Source organism: Girardinichthys multiradiatus, chromosome 14 (genome assembly GCF_021462225.1).
Source record: "Girardinichthys multiradiatus isolate DD_20200921_A chromosome 14, DD_fGirMul_XY1, whole genome shotgun sequence".
Taxonomy (NCBI): Eukaryota; Metazoa; Chordata; class Actinopteri; order Cyprinodontiformes; family Goodeidae; genus Girardinichthys; species Girardinichthys multiradiatus.
The window spans coordinates 12,415,133-12,422,349 of NC_061807.1; positions in this window are offsets into that span (position 1 = coordinate 12,415,133).

Genomic DNA, 7,217 nt, shown 5'->3' on the forward strand with positions numbered 1-7,217 from the left:
CGGGAGGCAGCTTGTTAGCTCCCCAACAACAGCTTCTGTTGTGCTGACTGCTTTCCAGCTGGATTTTAATGAAGAGGCTTTCAGCTGTAGCTGCTTCAGAAAATACCAAACTGAAGAGAAAACATTTGTTTTACGCTAACAGATTGGATTCCTAAGCAGCTGGAGGTCTTTGCTGAAGCCTTTTAGCTCCTTTAAGTGCTGCATATGTAGATAACGCTTTGGAAAACTCATTCATTACAAATCAGCATAATTTTTAATGGACATCTGATTGTATTATTTTGCAGTTTGTGAACCTCCTGGTAAAACTGAAATGCAGATCACTGCTACGGCTGTTTTCTCAGTGGTGTTATGATTTCACCCCCGGTTCTGCTCTCCCCTCTCACATTACACCAACAGGCCACTTTGTTTAAAAAAAAATGTCAGTTTCTTTGAGAATAAAATTGCTGTTTAGTCTGAACTTTACCTACATTATAGTGGAAATTATGTTAGGTTTCAAAACAAAGTGTTTCACCTTCTTCACCAGAGCTGCGGTTTTAGTTCATTTCCTTGCAGGAGAGGAACATCACTTCATTATTATCTTAACAGCACCGCATTAAAACCCAAATTTGACTTTTCACGGTAAAAAGAAAACACACCCACTTCTAGCTCTTAGGATTTCCATATCAGGATAAAATAAAAACTGTCCTGGTCTTGATAGGTTCTGACCATAAAAAAGCACACAACTTTGTCAAGATTCACTAAATAAAGATGAAACTGAAATATAAAAGCTTTTTTTTTTTAAACTAAGTACACCCCATAACAGCTTGTAGAACCACATGGTGCAGTCTTTCTTTCTGAATTAACCAGTCTGTCACATCGCTGTGGAGGAATTTCACTGTTTTTCCCAGAGATGTTTCATCTCATTGATGGTTGCAGACATTCGTTTCTACACAGCTCTCCTTAAAAAAATAAAGACATTCACTTTGAAGTTTGGACCTTGACGAGGCTGTCAAAACATTAGCACTACTAGCAGTTTGTATCCTATTAAACCAGGAACAGGCTGCTGTACAACCTCTGTTTCAGAACATTTTCTCTCAGGATTTAAGATATTATGATATCAGCTTTTAATGCTAATAATCCCACTGGTTTTCAAACCTGCAACCACAACATGCACAACTCATGTGCGACATCAATCCCAGGAACTTGCTCTGACATGCAGGACAAATGGGCCGTAATTGTCGGGTCAAGAAGTTTAGCAACTAGCATGCGGACTGAGGTTTGCCGAGTCTGAGATGCAGCTCTTGGGGTTTTATGGTCATTTCTGAGCATTACATGGTCTGAGCTTGGGGTGACTTTGTTGGGACGTAAACCTCTGGAAGATTGGCAGCTGCTTTACATGTTTGTCGCTTCTGAAAACTATTTCTCCCTGTAGAATGATGGACTTCCAATTATTTACAAATGGCCTTATGGGGGAGGGGGCACTTTTTAGCAGGCAGCCCATAAAAGGTGGCTATTAGTTTTCAATGCAGCCATCTAGGGTTAAATTCCAGACCTTAGGACCTTACAACATGTCTTTGCCCCTTCTCTCTCTCTCGTCTCATTTCTTGTCTGATAAATGTGAATAAATGCCACTTGAGCTACAAAAATCTTTTTGTACTTTTAGTGGCAACAAATGCTTCTAAGGTCATTGCTGATGTCTTTCCACATTGACATTGTGTTAGCACACACCTGCACCAGAGAGGTAAAACTGTTAAAACCCTTAGGTGCTGAAAGAGAGTTTACTTTCTTTTTGCTATAAATGTTACTTTAAGGTCTGTTTCATGCTGAAATCCAGTGTGTCCCAGGACTGAGTTCATGTGCGAAGACCAGTTTCCCTTTAATCTGGTGCTTCAGTTCACTGAAAAACTCTTGGAAACTGCTGACCCCTGAAGGTCTGACTGTTGGCTGTACTTGATTAAAGAAGCTCAGGATGAGCTCTCAGTAACTGGCTGTGAGATTTTCCTCAGCTCCTACTGTAGTCCAGTCAGAACATCTCGAGTGAGATGAAACATCATCTCCTGAAAATCAATCTTTCACACATTCCTGTGATCCTCTCAGCCTCAGCCGCTCTTTATTGATTCTTCACACACTTGTAGGATAATCCTGCCAGCGCACACACGCACGCACACACACACACACACACATATCTGCTATGTCTTTGAAATGTAAATGTGAGAGTTTTTGACTTTGAATTGTTTTTCTCAGTTTCCAACACTTGTATGAATAAAACACAAAAACCGACACATGTCCTGTTATGATTGCTTTCTTGTTTTTTCCTGTTTTATGTCCCTGTTTTCACACACGAATTGCAGATAATTTCAGAAGAATTTCATTCAGACTTTCTCACACATGTCCAATCACAGCTGGAGATTCTTTTCTCAAGACGTAACCTCGCACTGTGGGAGCAGCGTCTTGGCAGGACATGGTCCGAACCATCGAAAATACAGTGTTGGGCAGATGATAGATGCTTTTCAGTTCATGAATGGATTTTCAGCATCAAAGAATGAGGAAAGGAAGCATGAAGCAGGTGCTCCTATCAGCTCCACGCTCGTCTGCTGCTGCTGGATTTACACCTGGTCCATTCATAGCTGGTCTGAAATCCCACAGTGGATTGTTGATATTTCCACTTTTGCATCCACTCCCACTAGATAATGTTTGAAAATTGCTGAGCTTCAGTGCTCATGTGAAAACAACTTAATGTGCAGGTGGAAAATGTAGATAGGAAAGTTCACCTTCAGGTTTAAAAAATTATGAGGTTAATCTGGTCTGATTTGGCAGTAATTTGGGTCTCTTGCAGACTAGTGATGAGTATGGAAATGATTCAGTTTGCAAGAAGCTCACATATCTAGAGCGAACAGCAAACAGTCAGCTAAAGGAGAGGCTCCATAGACACATTGGGCAGCAGTACATGAGGCGGAGTAGTTGCATTTTTCGTAGTTCGATCTTTAAACAACAACATTTTCAGTCCAGTCAAACCAGTTGGCACCACCATGACTGCACTTCAAACATGATTTAAGGTACATGTTTAATTACAGCATGCAGAGCGAGGTGTGCTGGAGCAAACACAGCACCAGATTCACTTCAAGATACAAGATGATCTCCTCCTCTCTGTTTATGCAATTCAATGAACAAAACAAACACATATAACATCACAAATACTATCCTAACAAATTTCATGTAAACTTAACAATAGAAAGCTACATTTCTTAGCATTCTAAAATTAATCTAGCATTGGCTGCCCATCCAAAATGCTGCTGCAGAGTCCTGACCAGCACCAGGAAAATGGACCATATCACACCAGTTCTTAAATCATCGGACAAGTCCTTGCTTATCCCTGGTCTTGGACCAAAATACATTTCTGAGTTGCTTTTTAAGTATGAACCCTGTAGACCCGTCAGGTCTGCTAACTCAGTGTTGCCAGAACCAGAGCTAATCAAGGTGAGGCATCATCTAGTTTCTATGCTTTTCAGCACTGAAACAAACTCCCTGAACACCTGATATGTGCAAAAACTGCTGGTTTCTTTAAATCAGGACTGAAAACATGTTTGTTTGCTGCGGTTTTCGATCAGTGAATCTGACTAATGAACTGTTTGAAACATTTCTTTCTTTGATGCCATTAATATCTGTATTTAACATGTTTCTTTTATGTAATGCTTTATGCTTTTTAATTTTCTTTTTGTCCCTGTGTATAAACGGTGCTTTATAATTAAACTTGCCTTGCCTATCCTGCACCATCCTACAATTTAGTGATCACAATCTTTGGTTGGTTTTCCTTTTTTGCTCCATGTTGTCTCCTAGTTTACCACATAATAGCATTTTTTGACATTACATACTTGCACATACCATAAATAACAAAATAACACTGTACAGCTGCTAACAACCTAAAACCACTCATCCACAAATTAAAACTATTCATCTATTCATACATCCATGTTAGCATCCAACATGACTTCAGGATCATCAGTAATAATCTGGTTCAAACTAAGCTGTGTAGCTCAAGTAAAAAGTCAGTCTGGCTTGAAGAAAATATTATAATCTGTCCACAACCCCATTAGTAAGAAAACTTTGTATTTTTGTCTAAATCTTTATCAAGAATTGGGAAAGTTTTTGATCCTGCAGCCTTTTTTGTTTTCTGTACATTTGCAGGGTACACCCTGGACAAGTTGCCAATCCATCGCATGGCAACACAGAGACACACAACCATGCACAGCTAATAGGCAATGTAGAAAGACCAATTAATCTAACAGTCATGTTTTTGGACTGTGGGAGGAAGCCAGAGTACCCTTTGAGAACCCATGCATGCAGGGGGAGAACATGCAAACTCCATGCAGAAACACCCCCGGCTGGAAGTCAAACCCAAGACCTTCTTGCTGCAAGGCTACAGTGCTACCAACTGTGCCACCGTGCAGCCTTCAAAACAAAATGACCACATTAATTAAAAATGAGGACAACCATTTCAATGTATTTATTTAAATAAATTAAAAACGGCATAATCTGCATCTCAGGTTTAAACAATCAACTTTTTCTGGCGCATGAATATTCGAACCAACTCCTAAAAAATGAGGAATCTTGTGATTTGTAAGCTTTTGTTAGCTTAGAATCCCATTTTACATACTATCAGTATGAATTTAATATGTCACAGGCCCTTAGTGCATGTTTGACAAACACTAGTTACCTATCAGCTGACTGCATTTCGCTCCATTTTAACTGGAAGTCTCAACATCTGCAGCTTCCTAACAACACACCCACTGTAGTGGAATATTCCTCCTTAACATCTATACACACTGCCAGCCCTTAAATGTGGGAAAGAGTCTGTTTAAATGCAGAGCTTCAGGTTTTACAAGGCCATCAGGGGGACAGACCCTGGAGGGATTAACACCAGAGCAGAGGGGGGAGTGGGGGTGACAACCTTCAAAGCTTTAAACAAGCTGCAGGGAAAACAGATGAGAAAAGATGCAGACTCATACTTATTGTCATCCATAGATGTTTTGTGTTTTAATTTGGCACAGAGCTCAGTGTTCTTTGTGTCTTTGTGTTATTTCAGACTGACGCCACGATGGTGGGATCTGATAAAGATCCGCTTGTGATCTATGTCATCAGCTCCAGGACTTCACTTGGTTTTCATTTTCATGAAGACTCATCTGAGGTGTCTTTAAGATCAACATCTTCATCAGGAAACAGCTGCTTTGGCTGTATGAAGAATACACACTGTGGTGTTTTGTTGTATGTTTGTCTGCATGCAACTGATTTGTTTTAAGTAAACAAAAATACAGCTGGACATGGTTTTTGGCGCACCAGGAACAATGTGTAAAAAACTGTTTTTAATTTGATTACATTTGTGCACAGAGACCAAACCTTACGTTAATAAAAAATGGTAAATTGTAAAATAAATGTTTAAAAAATCACAAATAGCCAGTCAAATGTCATTGACCTCATACTTTAAATGCCTTTATTAGAGTAGCATGGTTGTTGGGCAATGTAGCCACTAGAGGGAAGTTCCTAGTTAGCTACTACGTTTCTGACGATAGCAAACATGGCAATGGAAACCAGGATGATGTACATTCTCAGAATGAGTCATAAAATAGATCCCAACCCATTGATGGAGGAGTTTCGCCATTTCTGTCATCCTATTCTTCTTCGTTCTCTATGCTGAGTGTATGTGGGCTACATTGCGCCACACTGCCCGCACCATTACCAACTTTCCATTTGTTGTGTTTGGGTACACATCCATAAGCAAAAGAGTCTCCATCCATCTGAGTATCTAATGTTGAGCATAATGCTTGTTGATGCATATTCAGCACAAACCAAAGATCAAATTGGAAGTGCTTTGCTGCCATCTAGTGGCTGGAGTTATGTCAAATAATGCCCAACTTCACAAATTTGCTCATTAAATACTTATACCTATTGTTTGTGCTATTTTTAAATTAACAATCTTTAATTCAATTAGAATCTGTTTGACAGCAAAAAACTGTGAAAATTCCAGGCAACATGGGTGGTTCTAGAGGGAGGCCAACAGGGGCCAGTGCCCCTGTGGAACTGGTCCTGGCCCGTTATGGCCCCTGAACTGAAGACATAATACTAAATAAATTTCTTATAATGATATGCGCTGGCACAGAAACTGATTGATATCTTGGCCAAATTTCATTTTTTACATTTACAGTTTTACTTTAACAATGAATTACAAATTATGGTGTTGCACTTTTAGCTTCAGTCGTATTGAGATAGGATGAAAGTTTTCATTTGCTCGATAAGGGGTCTGCAACCTGCAGCTTCAGAGCCACAAAAGGCTCTTTGGCCCACTTAATATATAAAACGATGAAATATTGCCCTTTTTTTTTTGTTTGTTTCTGTCTTTTGTTCTGTGCCCCCATGAAAAAAAAAAAAAACTTGCCCCACCCTGGTACACTTGATCTAGGACCTCCACTGCTGGGCAGCGAGGGGTTTAGACTTTGAGAGTCTGTCAGACATCTAATCAGAACCAAAAAGTGTCCCATTCTGACTGTAATCCACCACACTTGAAAGTCATTTAAAGTGTAAACCAGCAAGCTATTATCCTGGGAGCCAGTAGTTCCTTCCAATTCAAATGCATCCACCGTAAAACTGCAGTTACCACGATTTTCTGCAAACAAGCAGACACTTGTTGAGGCTAACGTAGAAAACTCTAAGCTTTTAATCTTTGGTAAGGTTGTGACAACCGCTGTTGCATTCAAGAGGATTTTAGCATTTCATTAGAGTCTATACAAACTCCCGGAGATGGCAGCGTCTTTTATGAAGTTTTCTCTGTTTGGGTTTGGTTGTTAGACGTTAAAACTTAAAGACGTTGTGTGTCCTGCAGCTTATTCAAACATCTACAGTGTCAAGCGGGATTATTTGTCATATTCAAACAGCTTCCATGCTGACACAGCTTGACTGTTTGGATTATGCATGACTGTACAGGTGTTTCTGTTCGTCCAGATGTTGGGTTTGTTTTGCAGCTTCCTTTTTGTGCTGTAGCAAGGATAAGATGGGGAGACCTCAGGCTGAACTGAAACCATGTTTTGGTCTGCTCCATCGATCTCAGACCTGAGGGTAGAAACAGAAAGAGAGGGTGAGAAGACGGACTGAACAGGTGATGCTGAAAGGCTGTTGGATGTTTAGCCTCTGCAGGCTGACCTGAAGGTTTGACCTCTAAATGACATCCCCCACCACGCTTCCCTAAT